Source organism: Larus michahellis, chromosome 17 (assembly GCF_964199755.1).
Source record: "Larus michahellis chromosome 17, bLarMic1.1, whole genome shotgun sequence".
NCBI lineage: Eukaryota > Metazoa > Chordata > Aves > Charadriiformes > Laridae > Larus > Larus michahellis.
This window is the reverse complement of record NC_133912.1, coordinates 357,529-373,486: the sequence shown is the minus strand read 5'-3', so window position 1 is coordinate 373,486 and position 15,958 is coordinate 357,529.

Here is a 15,958-nt window from a genome sequence, read left to right as displayed (position 1 = left end):
ACAGGCTGAACCTATCTATCTGTTGCTTAAATAAACCGCACTGTTTAGTTTTTCATTGAACGTCTCCTCAGCCTCTCCAGTGTCCTCTCAACATCCCCATGTCGCCTTAAACAGTCTCTGTGTGCCCTCAGGTTCCCTCGCCCCCGCCAACGTCACCTCAGCCACCCAAAATGTCCCCTTAGACACACCCACTATGTCTCCTCATCTCCCCATAGTCCGTCACCAATGTCCCTTCAAGCCCTCCATGTCTGCTTAGAGCCCCTCTGTGTCCTCAGCCCCCTCAATGTCCCCATAGCCCTGCCAGTATCCCCTCAGCCCCACAGCAGGGATTAGGGTCCCCCTTGCACCCCCAGGAGGCGTTGCAGGGGGCACCTCTAATGACATTCGCCCCCCATGTAATTAACAGCTGCTTTTAACTGGGGGGGCAGAGGAACATGGGAGTTTGGTCAAGCTTGGCGGAGGGGACCCAGGCATCTGGGAGGGGGTGACCCCTGCCCTACTTTTGGTGACCGCTCTCAGGAGACCCAGGCATTCAGGAGCAGTGACTCAGGGGAGCGGGATGGGGGGACCCAGATGTCCAGGACCCCCAAGGCCCCCCACCCCTATAAGTGCTAGAACCCCCTCTGCACCCCTTATGGTACCCTGTGGAATATGGATACTGAGGTGAAGTCTGTGTGTTCAAAGAGCAATTAACACTGGCTTTGCTATGTCTTGTGCAACCCAGAAAAACACATACAGAACATATAGATATACAGGTACATATCTATACATAGATATACATAGATACACATAGATATCTATGCATAGATTTACAGTTATACAGTACAGCAGGCATGCTGGCAACAGGTGGGGAAAGCCTAATCAAAAGGGGAAGAAGGACTCTGGGCAGCAGTTAGCAGGACTTATTGAAAGGGCTTTGAAATAGGTTTGAAGGCGGACGGGGATGTAACCAGAGTGACTAAAGAGGTGCCTGGGAGCAGCACGCCAGTGTTGGTGGGTAAAAGCGCTGGCAAGGTCTTGCAGCCTGTTGTTGCAACGGAAGTGGGAGATGATGACCCACGTGCTGGCAAAGACATGAGGAGCAGTGGTGGGCTGCCACCTGCAGAAATGTCTGAGTGCAGTCAGGTGGGAACAAGGGCTTGTCCCACCAATAAAGTGGCAAGGCAATTAGCCCAGCTGAAGTGCATCTACACAAATGCCCGCAGCATAGGCAACAAACAGGAAGAGTTGGAGGCCATTGTACAGCAGGGAAAGTATGACATAATTGCCATCACAGAAACGTGGTGGGAAGACACACACAACCGGAGTGCGGTGACTGATGGCTACCAACTCTTCAGAAGGGCTAGGCAAGGAAGGAGAGGTGGTGGGGTGGCCCCCTAGGTCAGGGGCAGTTTTGAATGCCAAGAACTTAACAATGTGCATGACGACTTTGTTGAGTGTTTATGGATAAGAATCAAGGGTAAGGTCAATAAGCCGGACAACACGGGGGGAGTTTGTTATAGACTCCCAACCAGGATGTAGAGGCCAATGAAATGGTCTATAAGCAGCTGGCAGAGGTCTCACGATCGCTCGCCCTTGTTCTTGTGGGGGACTTCAACTTCCCATATGTCTGCTGAAAATATAAGACAGCAGAGAGGGAACAGTCCTGGAAGTTCCTGGAGTGTGTGGAAGACAACTTCCCAACAGAAGTGGTGAGGGAGCAAACAAGGAAAAGTGTCCTACTGTACCTGCTGCTTGTTAACAGAGAGGGTCTTGCAGGAGATGTAGAGATTGGAGGTCATCTTGGGTAGCGTGATCATGAAATGATAGAATTTTTTATTCTTAGTGAAGCAAGGCAGGAAGCCAGCAGAACTGCCACCTTAGCTTTTCGAAGGGCAAACATTGACCTGCTTAGGAGCATGGTTGATGATGTCCCTGGGGGGGACAGTCCTGGACGGCAAAGGTGCCCAGGAAGGCTGATCTTATTTCAAGGAGAAACTCTTAAAAGCGCAGGAGAAGGCCATCACGAAGTCCCAAAAAACGAGCAGACAGGGAAAAAGACCAGCCTGGATAAATAGACAGCTTCGGCTGGACCTCAGGAAAAAAAGGAAAGTTTATGATCTTTGGAAAAGGGGGTTGGCTACTTACGGAAAATAGCAAGATGTAGTGAAGTTATGCAGGGTGAAAATTAGAAAGGCTAAAGCTCAGGCAGCATTCCTCTTGTCCACCACGGTTAAAGATACAAAGAAGAGGTTCTTTCACTATATCAATAGAACAAAGACGACTAGAGATAAATGTAGGCCACTAACGAATGAGATGGGCGCCCTAATGGTGGAAGACAGAGAGAAAGTAGAGCTACTGAATGCCTTCTTTGCTTCAGTCTTCACTGCTATAGCTCTCCGTCATGAATCGCAGGCCCTGGAGGCAAGAAGAGTTTTCCCCAGTAGAGGAAGGTCAGGTTAGAGACCACTTGGCCAAACTGGAGATCCATCAGTCCATGGGCCCTGAGTGCTGAGAGAGCTGGCACTTGTCATTGCTTGGCTACTCTCCATCATCTTTGAAAGGTCATGGAGAACAGGAGAGGTGTCTGAGGACTGGAGGAAAGCCAATGTCACTCCAGTCTTCAAAAATGGCAAGAAGGAGGACCCAGGGAACCACAGACCGATTAATCTCACCTGTGTCCCTTGGAAGAAAATGGAGCAACTCATTCTGGATGTCATATCCAAAAACGTTCAGGAGCAGGAAGTTATTGGAATTGGCGAACATGGATATACCAAGGATAAATCACGCTTGACCAATCGAATAGCCTTCTATAACTTCTATAACTGGTTGGCTGGATGAAGGCAGAGCAACAGATGTTCTCTACCTTGACTTCAGCAAAGCTTTTTGACACTCTCTCGCATAACTTCCTGCTGAGGAAACAGAGGAAGTGTGGACTAGACGAGGGGACAATGAGATGGATGGAGAGCTGGCTGTGTGACAGGACTCAGAGAGTCGTGATTAATGGAAGAGGGTTGAGTTGGAGGCCTGTAACCAGTGGTGTCCCCCAGGGGTCAATCCTTGGACCAGTATTGTTTAACATACCCATCAGCGACCTGGACGAGGGGACAGAGTGTATACTCAGCAAGTTTGCTGATGATACAAAACTGGGAGGGGTGGCTGACACCCCAGAGGGCCGTGCTGCCATCCGGTGTGACCTAGACATGCTGGAGAGCTGGGCAGAGAAGAACCTCATGAGGTTCAACAAGGACAAGTGTAGGGTCCTGCACCTGGGGAGGAAGAATGTCAGGCACCAGTAGAGGTTAGGGGTGGACCTGCTGGAAAGCAGCTCTGAAGAAAAGGCTCTAGGGGTCTTGGTAGACAGTAAATTATCCATAAGCAAGCAATGTGCCCTTGTCGCCAAAGCGGCCAATGAAATTCTGGGCTTCATGGGGAAAAGTGTGGCCAGCAGCTCAAGGGAGGTCATTCTCCCCTTCTGCTCTGCACTGGTGAGGCCACAACTGGAACACTGTATCCAAGTCTGCGCTCCCCAGTTCAAGAGAGAAAGGGAACTACTGGAGAGAGTGCAGCGTACGGCAACAAAGATGATGGAGGGGTTGGAGCATCTCCCTTATGAGGAAAGGCTGACAGAACTGGGACTCTTTAGGCTGGAGAAGAGAAGGCTGAGGGGAGACGTTACTGATGTTGACAAGTATCTAAATTGTGGGTTTAAGGAGGATGGAGCCAGACTCTTTTCTTTGGATCCCATTGAGCACAAGCTGGAACACAGGAAGTTCCCATCAAATATGAGGAAAAACTTCTTTACGGAGAGGGTGACAAAACATTGGGACAAGATCCTCAGGGGTTTCTGGAGTCCGCTTCTCTGGAGACCTTCAAGACGCGCCTGGATGCTGTCCTGAGTAATGTGCTCCAGGCAATCCTGCTTTAGCAGGGGAGATGAACTAGATGATCTCTAGAGGTACTTCCAACTCTGAAAAATTCCGTGAAAATTCGGTGAATCCTCTGTAGCCTCCTCTACTTCCCCATCCATTCTTCCCGGAGCAACTACCTTCAATGCTGCAATTAATCTCCCTTCTCTTTCATTCTCCCTCTATTTTTCTCTGTAATTCTAGACGGTCCAAGCTACGTACACCAATGTTTCCGTGTCCCTCGAACTGATCCTTCTAACTTTTGGAATTTCTTTCGTATATCCGGGGCAGATTGTCCCATAAAAATAGAGGCCAGTTGCCCAGCCTCCTCCAGCTTATCGGGGTCCAAGTTCTTTTCTTTCCTAGCAGTATTCTTTAATCATTCCAAAAATGCAGGAGTCGATTCATTTTGTAATAAGTAACTAAAGGTGATTTGCTGATCGAACAAGTTAAGCAAGAGGAACGAACCCATTGTGGCAGTCTTGAGAACTCCCTGTTTAACCAGAAGAGACATGTCCACAATGTTATCTTGCTACATCAACATGGGAACTCCTGTTTGACAAAAAGCTTCACCACAATGTTATCAGAATGTATTGTTTTGAGCTGATTCTGTGACCAACGTTTTATCTAAACTACCTCAAGCAAGAAGCTACAGAGGGGCGTACGGAAGATGTCGAAACCGACCTCCTTGAAGATAAAAAGAGCTGCTCAGCTTGCTTGAATTTGCGAGCCTTTGGTGGAGCTGCGACTCCCCGGCCGCCCAGCGCTGCTTTTGCCTTCCTACCTCAATAAATATTTATTGAATCTATTTTGGACTCGATTTATGTTTCCATTTCTAGTCGAGGGGAGTTAATTAAAATTCCCTCATATTTTAGCAGTCGACTATCTGTAAGCCGCTTATCAGCCCGTTGTTGCAATACTCCTCGAATGTTATGGGGGGTGTATACTTTTAGTTCACCTCCTAAGGTGACTTTTCCAACTTCTTCTACTACTAATGCAGTGGCCACTATTGCTTGCAAGCAGGTGGGCCACCCGCGGCTTACAGGATCCAGTATTTTAGAATAATATCCTACAGGCTTTCTCTGCCCTGCCCATCCTTGGGTCAGAACCCCATAAGCTGTCCCGTTATCTACATTGATAAAGAGTTGAAAGGGTTTACAGATATCGGGTAAACTGAGGACAGGTGGTCTGAGGACTGTTGATCTTTCGGCACCCGAGTCCACAAGGAACTCGAACACTTCGTGCTGAGGACCCACTTTCAATTTTATCAAGGGCTCAGTAACCTTAAGGGTCTCCAGCAAATAGAGCCCCTGACCCCCCTAATCTTCCTTAAAAATCTCCTCATCCTGCATTCTTTTCCGACAATTTCTCTGTAGATGTCCCTTCTTGCGACAATAAAAACATTCTATGTCCTGTGAACTAAATCTTCTTCTCCTCGGTTCTACTGGGCCCTTCTGGGGACTTTCTCCTCTCCTGCCCTGATTTTGTCCTTCCCTTACAGCTGCCATCAGGATTCTGGCTTGTTTCTTCTGAGTTTCTTCTTCCCTTCTCACATACACCTTCTGAGCTTCTCGTAATAATTCATCTAACCCCCTTCCCTGCCAGTCTTCTACTTTCTCTCACTTTTTCCTTATATCTGTCCAAGATTTAGCTACAAATTGAGTTTTCAGCAGGGCTTGACCCACTTGGCTATCGGGGTCTAACCCAGAATATAGCTGTAAACTTTTTCTCAATCTTTCCAGCCATTCGGTGGGGGTTTCATCTTTCTTTTGTTGTTCATTAAAGGCCTTATTAATATTTTGCCCTCTGGGTACAGAATCTCTAATCCCCTGAATTATCATATCCCGGAGATCAATCATGTTATTTCTATGTGCGGGGTCTTGATTGTCCCAATTGGGCCACTGTAAGGGCCATTTTACATCTCCGGCGGGACCATGCTGATGCCTCTGATCCCAATGCCTCATGCCTGCCGTTCTGATCATTCCTCGTTCTTCGTTTGTGAACAAGATCTTTAAAATAGACTCCGTCTTGTCCCAAGTATAAATGTTAGGCCCGAGGAATTGATCAAAACCTTCTGCTACCCCTAATGGGTCCTCTAACAAATGTCCCATTTCTTTCTTAAATTCCCTCACATCCCCGGAGCTGAGGGGTACAGATACAAATCCAACTCCGGGTTGTGGTCCCCCCATAGCAGTCTCCCTTAAGGGATACAACAAGTTTTCCTCCCTCCTTTCTCTAGTTTGACTTCTAGTTATTCTTCGATTAGAAGGAGGAGCCTCTTCCCCAGGTTCTGTGGGGGCTGTTGGAGGGAGATCTTGCTCAGGACCTTGCGGAGGGGGGACATAGGGTGGGGAAGACACTGGAGGTTCGTCTACATCCCACCTTTTCTTTCTATCATTTTTCTTTTCTTTTAATGGAAACAAATTAGCGGCCTGAGCCATGCCCAGGATCCATAAAAAGGCATATTCACTCTCCTCCTTATTAAATGGTCATTTGTTGTTAACATATATGTTTAATTGTTGGCATATCCAATCCTCTAAGGATCCATGAATTGGCCAATATAAATCTTTTCTTATCTGTTTTCTTCCCCATACCTCCATACAATAATAGACCAATTTCTCCTTGGACTTCCCTTTTCGAGAAGGGGAACTATCCCAATATCGAATCATTAGGCCTAACGGGCTACCTTGGGGTATATCGGGGAGCCCACCCCCACCCCGTATCTCTTGCATGGAACCAGAAGTCCTACTTTTCTTCTGTCCCATCTTCCGAAAGTGCCTTCTTTCACTCAAAATTCACTCACTTCCCTCCGTTCGTGGCCCACACCTTCGCGGACAATGGGAACCGCACTATTAGGAGGTCCACACTCACTTCATCTGGTGGGCTACTAAGCCCAGTGGACGTCTCAGTCACTCGCACGCGGGTACCCAATCCCCGACCGAACGGAACCGCAATATACTTACTCACTCCCGAGTCTTCGTCCGGCTCTTCGTGCACAAAAATTATGGGGAACTGCAGTATCTCCTTTCTCTTTTCTTTTTGCTTTCCTATCTCACTTCGGAAAATCCAGGTGAGCTAAGTTGGAATCTCCTCCGGGACCATCCGAAGATGGGGCACCCTCCCAGAGTTGAATTCCGAGTCGGCTGTCTGGATCCGAGTCACGGCACCAAATTTGTTATAGTTGAATTTAAAATAAATCGAGTCCAAAATAGATTCAATAAATATTTATTGAGGTAGGAAGGCAAAAGCAGCGCTGGGCGGCCGGGGAGTCGCAGCTCCACCAAAGGCTCGCAAATTCAAGCAAGCTGAGCAGCTCTTTTTATCTTCAAGGAGGTCGGTTTCGACATCTTCCGTACGCCCCTCTGTAGCTTCTTGCTTGAGGTAGTTTAGATAAAACGTTGGTCACAGAATCAGCTCAAAACAATACATTCTGATAACATTGTGGTGAAGCTTTTTGTCAAACAGGAGTTCCCATGTTGGTGTAGCAAGATAACATTGTGGACATGTCTCTTCTGGTTAAACAGGGAGTTCTCAAGACTGCCACAATGGGTTCGTTCCTCTTGCTTAACTTGTTCGATCAGCAAATCACCTTTAGTTACTTATTACAATTTGGTTCTTGTTTAACCTCATACGATTTTGACCAAGTAATCGCTTTTGGCGTAGCATGTCTCAATTCAAATAACCGTCTCTGATATCTTGTTATCTTCCACAATCCTTCTGCCACTCTGCCAAGTCTCTTAAAAGGAAAACCAAATCTACATAAGGTACATCATCCCATTTCTTTTCCCTTCTACAAAATAACATAAGCTGTAGAATTGTATTATATTTTAAAGGCCCACTTGGCCATTTTTCTTGATCTTCCAAAGTAACTGTCACCAATTGTTACAATATTCATTCAGCCGCTTTCTTGTGAGCGGGTCCCCTCCTATTTTTTTCAAATGCTTCAATACACAACCTTGTCGTGGTTTGGCCTCAGACGGCAAAAAAGAACCACGTGCTGCTCGTTCGGGCCTTCCCAATAGAGGAAGAATCCGAAGACAAAAAAAAGGCAAGACTCTTGGGTTGAGACAAAGGCAGTTTAACAGAACAGAAAGGGAATGAGAAAACAACAACATTAATAACAGGGACAGAGGAATATTCAAAGACGATTACGGAATGGCCGCTCCCTGACCGGACCTGGGACGCCCCAGCCTGCTCCAAGCACCGAATTCCTGCCCCCTTCCCCAGCAGCTCATGGTGGGCATGGCTCACATGGCATGGAATACCAGGGAGAATTAATCCCATCCCCACCGGAAACAGGAAAAACCTAAAGGAGATTTTTTCAAAATTCCCCCTTCCGCCGACAGCTTGCTACCCATTATAGGATAGTAGTAGTAGAACGAACAACAGAAAACACACAGAAAATGACAACTGAACATAGCACTTATTACACAAGACAAAAATATCAAAATCTTATGGCCCGAACCTTTTATAAGAGACCTTTGCTCTTGGTGTGGGCCTTCCCCGTCTGGTGTTGAGAGAAATACCTTAAGCTTATCACAGCCTTTCATCTGGTGAGGCCAACTCCTTTCCTTCGCCTCGCCTTACGGGCAGACAGCCCTTAATGTTCCTTACAGAAAGGAATACCTTTACCTTTCCAGGGCCCTTGCTCAAAGCTCTTCATTACGGGGATCGGAGGTTCTCCCGGACGATCCCTCCATGCTGGCTTGAGCTCCTGTGATCCCACAGATCATAGAATCATAGAATCATTGAGGTTGGAAAAGACCCTTGGCATCATCAAATCCAACCATCAACTCCGCTCTACAAAGTTCTCCCTTACACCATATCCCTTAACACCACATCCCTTAACACCACATCTAAAGGAGTCTTAAACACATTCAGGGATGGTGACTCCACCACCTCCCTGGGCAGCCTATTCCAGTGTCTGACCACTCTTTCTGGGAAGAATTTTTTCCTAATGTCCCACCTAGACCTACCCTGTTGCAGCTTCAAGCCATTCCCTCTTGTTCTATCACTTATTACCTGTGAGAAGAGACCAGCACCAACCTCTCTACAATGGCCTTTCAAGTAGTTATAGAGAGCGAGGAGGTCTCCCCTCAGCCTCCTCTTCCTCAAACTAAACAGTCCCAGCTCCTTCACTCGCTCCTCATCAGATTTATTCTCCAGGCCCTTCACCAGCTTCGTTGCCCTCCTCTGCACGCGCTCCAGCACCTCGAGATCGCTCTCGTATTGAGGTGCCCAGAACTGGACACAATACTCAAAGGGTGGCCTCCCCAGTGCTGAGTACAGGGGGACAATCACCTCCCTCCTTCTGCTGGTCACACTATTTCTAATACAAGCCAGGATGGCATTGGCCCTCTTGGCCACCTGGGCACACTGCTGGCTCCCGTTCAGCTGCTTGTCAATTAGAACCCCCAGGTCCTTTTCTGCCAGGCAGCTCTCCAGCCACACTTCCCCAAGCCTGTAGTGATGCATGGGGTTGTTGTGGCCCAAGTGCAGGACCCGGCACTTGGCCTTGTTGAAGCTCATACCGTTAGCATTGGCCCATCGGTCCAATCTATCCAAGTCTCTCCGTAGAGCCTCCCTATCCTCATGCAGATCAACACTCCCACTTAGCTTCGTGTCATCTGCAAACTTGCTGATGATACACTCTATGTCCTTATCAAGGTCATCAATAAAGATGTTAAACAGAAATGGTCCCAAAACTGAGCCCTGAGGGACACCACTTGTGACCACCCACCAGCTGGATTTAACTCCATTGACCACCACTCTTTGGGACCGCCCATCCAGCCAGTGCTTGATCCAGCAGATCGTATGCTCACCCAGGCCACGAGCCGCCAGTTTTTCCATGGAAGTTCTATGGGGGACAGTGTCAAATGCTTTTCCACAGTCCAGGTAGTCAATGTCCACAGCCTTTCCCTCATCCAATAATTGGGTCATCTTGTCATAGAAGGAGATCAGGTTCGTCAGGCAGGGCCTGCCTTTCCTAAACCCATGCTGACTGGGCCTGATCCCCTGCTTGTCCGTTATATGACTTGTAATGGCACTCAAGATGATCTGCTCCATGACCTTCCCTGCTACCGAGGTCAGACTGACAGGCCTATAGTTTCCCGGATCCTCCTTTCTGCCTTTCTTGTGGCTGGGCGCTACATTTGCTACCCTCCAGTCCATTGGGACCTCCCCAGTTAGCCATGACTTCAGGTAGATCATGGAAAGTGGCTTGGCGAGCACGTCTGCCAACTCTTTCAGCACTCTTGGATGTAACCCATCCGGTCCCATAGACTTGTGCGCATCCAAGCAGCGTAGCAGATCGTAGATCACTTCCTCTTTCATTGCGACGACCTCGTGCAGCTTCCCCTCCCTGTCTCCTAGCTCACGAGGCTGGGTGCCCAGGGAACTGTTAGTTCTACTGCTAAAGACTGAGGCAAAGTAGGCATTGAGCACCTCAGCCTTTTCCTCATCCTTTGGACTATGTTTCCCTCTGCATCCAGTAAGGGAGGGAGATTTTCCCTAATCCTCCCTTTGTTGTTAATGAATTTATAGAAACATTTTTTGTTATCCTTAACAGCTGTAGCTAGGTTGAGCTCGAGCTGCGCTTTGGCTCTCCTAATTTTCTCCCTGCATAGCTTCGCTATATCCTTATAGTCTTCATGAGAGCCCTGCCCCCTCTTCCAGAGGTCATAGACTCTCCTTTTGTTCTTGAGGTCCAGCCAAAGGTCCCTATTTAGCCAGGCCGGTCTCCTTCCCCGCCTACTTGTTTTTCGGCACACAGGGACAGCCTCCTCCTGTGCCTTTAAGACTTCTCTCTTGAAGTATGTCCAGCCTTCCTGGGCTCCTATATCCTTCAGGGCAGCCTCCCAAGGGACTTTGTCCAGCAGTCTTCTGAACAGGTCAAAATTTGCCCTCCGGAAGTCTAAGGTGGCAGTTTTACTAACCCCTCTCCTTGTTTCCCCAAGAATCAGAAATTCGATCATCTCACGATCACTGTGCCGTAGACGGCCACCAACCTTTACTTCCCGTACAAGTTCTTCCCTGTTCACAAGAAGCAGGTCCAGGAGGGCACCTTCCCTGGTCGGCTCACTTACCAGCTGTGTGAGGAAGTTATCTTCCACACATTCCAGGAGCCTCCCGGATTGTTCCCTCTCAGCTGTGTTGTATTCCCAGCAGATATTCGGGAGGTTAAAGTCCCCCACAAGAACAACGGCAAGTGATCGCGAGATATCCCCCAGCTGCTTATAGAAAGCTTCGTCCGCCTCACTGCTTTGGTTGGGAGGTCTATAGCAAACTCCCACAGCGATATCAGCTTTATCGGCCCTTAACCTAATCCAAACACTCTCCACCCCGTCATCGCTATACTCGATTTATGAGCTCTCATAGCATTCTCTAATATACAGGGCCACTCCTCCACCTCTCCTTTCCTGTCTGTCCCTCCTGAAGAGCTTGTAGCCATCGATTGTGGCACTCCAGTCATGTGAGGCATCCCACCACGTTTCTGTGATAGCCACTGTGTCATAGTTTCCCTGGTGCATCATGGCTTCAAGCTCCCCCTGTTTGTTGCACATACTGCGTGCATTGGTATAGATGCACTTCAGATGTGCTAATGACTCCAGCACCTTTTTGTGAGTGTGGGCCCCATTTCCCACCAGACCCCTCTCAGGTGCTTCCATGATTTCTAAGCGTCTATCCCTTCTCTCCAATGAAATGTCAGAGTGAGAGTCCTCGCTAGTCCACCATCCTTCAAGCCCTGGCATGCCTCCCTTGGATTTACTCCTGACGGGCCCAGTTGTCTCCCCTTCCCCCCTCATATCTAGTTTAAAGCCCTGTCAATGAGCCTTGCTAACTCCTGCCCCAAAATTTCCGCAGGCTTCCAAGTGTTTATCCCCCTCCGTAGCAATTTTTTGCTTGAGCAATTGTAAGGAAATTATTATATTTTGAATGCAAAGATTTGATATGAAAATTGCTTTGATACCAATTTATAACTTAACCTTAATTATAACTTTGTTATAATGTATTACGTATTATATTTATTATACATATTTGATATATATTTCATATTATCTATGATGCTTATACGTTATACAATTATTTTATGATTAATTTATTATATTATTTAAATAACACCGTATAATTATATTATGTAAATTTATTATAAAAGTATGGAGATTACCTTTCCCTACAGAGTACCTACACTGTGGTCTCATCTTGAGCGGAGAGAGGATGTTGCCGGGGTGGCTGAGAAGAGACAGGAGGGAAGTGAAGGGTGTGACCCCTGCTCTGCCAAGTAAAAAGTTCCTTCTTCTTCTGGCCTTTGGAGAACATTTGGACCAGCCTGTTTGGCCTCCTCTTTCAGATGGTGCATCATCTACCCCTGTACCCCAGATGAGAATGTGCTAGGAACTGCATCCTGCCATGAGAGAATGCTGTGCAGTCTGGGCTCGTCCCCTGAGTTGACGCCTAACTGGGCTTCTGCTGCATTTCATGTGAGGACCATCTGACCATAAGACTGGGGGGTTTTTTTTGCACGTATACTTTTCCCGTTTGGAGTGCCTGAGACAGAGTAAGAGCTCTAGGCGTGGAGAATATGCATTGCCTTCTGTGTAGCATGGCATTAGGGTGTATAATGTGGTTTGATGCATCACACATGCAGAAGGCAGATGCAAAGCATTTGGGGAACTGGTTCTGATAATGTCTTGCACATCATTCCTGTTGTAAGTGATGCCCAGCGTTTGCCATTGCTCCGTGGTGCATAAAATCCACGGTGTAAGCTGCCACATAGCAGGAACTAAAGCCATGCCTGCAGTTACGCAGTAAGCATTGTTGAGGTCGAAAAGCTGAGCTCGCTCTCTCTTTGGTTTATTTTAGAGTGAGAAAATGCCATAAACTTCTTTCTCTGTTCTAGGCCATCTAAGAGAAGCGTGAGTGGTTTATAAAAAGCTAGCTTAAGTCCAGTCATTATGCAGATACGAAGTGTTTCTCCCTGCCCCGTGAAGGCCCTGGAGGAGGGAGTTTTTCGCAACATAGTGTATGCGGTGGAACCTGATCTTCTCCTAACATCCCTCAGGTCTCCATCAGAGATCTCTAAGAGAGAGGTCTGAATCTTCCTCAGGTCTGTGTGAGTCCCGTGGCTGAAGCATGTCTTTGCTATCCTTTTATCCCGAAGGCAGTCAGTTGCAAACAAGGGAATTAAGCACCCGTTGGTGAATGTTTGGTCGTCAGAGCTTTTCACTGCAGAGTGAGCACTTGCCATGCTGACAGACCCCACAAGGACGGAGCGCAGTGCGCGATTGTCCACTTTTGCTCTAACGCAACTTTCAGAGCTGTGAGGTAATCGTACACATAAGAAAGGCTTCACAGCGTTGAAGGTGACTTCTGCAGTGGGAAAAGTGGCATGTGACAGAGGAGGCTGAAGAAGCCAGGAGGGCAAGTTACAAAGCACCGATACTGGAAGAACAGCGCAAGGACAATCAAGAGACTTGTACAACTACAAAGCAGAAAGGTGGGCAGGCGGAACCTCTTTCTGCGTTACATTGGTCAGAAAAATGGCCAAAGTATAACATCAGCAGCTCTACCGTAATGCATCGCTCAGGCACAGCAAAAAGCCTGAGAAGAGCTGAAAGATTTCTGTCAGACAACATGAGACCATAAGAAACACCACTGGGTCTTACGAAGCAGCGCTCTATCTGGTGACTGTGGGAGCACATAGGCCTGTCTGCGCTCTACAAACCACTCCCGTGCCTTTTCCACTGTCCACATCCTCTAAATCCAGGGAAGGGAGGGGAACAAGGTGCTGTGGTGACAGAGAAATGGGGGGTTCCATTACTGAGATATCACAGAGTCATGGAGTTGCCCAGATTGGAAAGACCTTTCAGATCATCAAGTCCAACCATCAACCTAACGCTGACAAGTCCACCATGGAACCATGTCCCTCAGCGTCACCTCTGCCTGTTTTTTAAATACCCGCACTGAGGTGGGTAATGGGAGTTAAGTACAACACCAAATTTCTCCACACTACTCAGGAAGGAGGACAAAAATCAAACATTCAGAATGAGTGGCTAATGCGTCTGCAAGCAGCCTGCGCTTCACTCTCTGGATCACAAGAATCATCTTACTTGGATACACTTATCTACCTCTCTGCCTCCCACTTGAGATGACACTCTGAAAGGCTTCTAAAGCCGGATCAAGTCTTGCATTGGCAGAAACTATTTTTCTGTCTGCTGAAGCCCTGGACGAGATCTGCTGTGCATATGGCATATGGTCAGTGCTCCGGTGGGCTGCTCTTTATGACCTGGGGCTATGCAAAATAGTTGGTCAAGTCGTTTCTTCGTTTTGATTCAGAGAGCCATGACACGGACAAGTAGTTAGCGGAATGGGCATTTCACCATGAATAGCACAAATATTTGAATTCAAATTTATGTTAACAGCAATTGATTGAAACCTTCATTGTGAGGGTCTACGGGAACCAAAGGCAGATGAAAGAAGAAGGAAAGATTCTTTTTAAGGCTAAGTTAGGCTATTAAGACAACACTGCTTCTTGCAAGTGTCAGCTGTGTTATGCATATAGCCACAGTAAGAGGACGAGAAAATTGTATTCTGCTTAGCCCCTGCACCACAGTGACAGCAAGGGGGTTACTGTGAAGGCGGGCTGGAATTTCACGTCATCTACTAAAATGTGGTCAAGTAAAAGGCCGTGCTATAACTATCTGTCTGTATGTTTTTTTCCTGGGGCGATGGTGCGTGCGCTTTCAAAAACGGAGTGCACAGCCGCAAAATGCCTGAAAATTCATGCGGGGAATGTGTGTTTAAAAAAATAATAAAACCTGCCTATATGGGCATGAGGCATTGAAATAAAGAACAATTTCTCATTTTTATACATAATGAAAAATAAGAATGTGTATATATAAAAGTTCAAAATAAAACCCTGTATCTACTCTATTATATAAACTATGTTATCATATTAAAAGATCTGTCCCATAGATAATTTTTGCCTTCATGGTTCTTTCTCTGTCTGGCTCCCTGTTGCATCCTCCTGTCTGGTCTGTAGCCCGTTGCTGTTTTCTTTCCCCTGTGTCTCTCTTTCCCTGTTTCTCACCTCCACCTTCTCTGCCCTGTAGCTGATCGCTGTTGTATTGAGTTTAAGTAACAAGGTTTTGTTAGCTGAGTTGCAGGGGCAGGGGCTGCAGGGGTGGGTTGGGGGAGAAGACACCTGAAACTCTCGCCACGTTAGGCACAGCCAGCGCAGAGAGGGACCTGCCGCTGGTCAAAGCCGAGCCCATCAGCAACGTTGGCTGAGAGTGGAGCAGAAAGTCCCTGCAACCCATGGAGGCCCCCCCATTGGAGCAGAAAAAGAGTGCAAGGAGGAAGGAGCAGCAGAGACAATGCGAGGTGAACTGACCACCACACCGAGTCCCTGTCATCACGTGTCGTCCAGGGGTAGGGAGCAGAGAAGTTGTGACTGAAGATGATTCCGGAAAAAAAAGAGAGGGGGGTGGGAAAGTGTTTTTTAAACTCGTTTATATTTCACATTGTTTGATTGACAATAAATTAAATGCATTTCCCCAAACTGAGTCTGTTGCTCTTGTGATGATGAGAGATCTCTTTGTCCTTGTCTCAACCTACAAGCTTTTTGATTTTAATTTCTCCCCTTGCCTTGTTGAGGAAGGGCCGCGATAGAGTGGCTGGGTGGGTACGAAGGGGCCAGCCAAGGTCAATCCACCACAGATGACTTCTGCTACGCTCCCTGTCTTTGTTGTTTTCATGCTTGACTTTGTCTCTTGTACCCAATATCTTTTCAAACTTTATTTCTTACTTTCCATCTCATTATTTCTAATTCTTGCTTATGTTTCTTGATCCCTGTTAGTTTTAAATAAAATTTGCAACCTTTCACTCTATCTGTCTCCCACAATAAATTTTAATTTCTTGCATATATTTCTTGTACCCTGTGGATTTTCATAATTGTCCTCCTCCATTTTTTACCAAAGCTCTTTGGGAACAGCTTGCATGCCCCACAGACCTCGGGGCTGCGGGCTTTCCTAGCGCGTGCTGCTCGAGAGATGCCCCAGACCAGGTTTGCA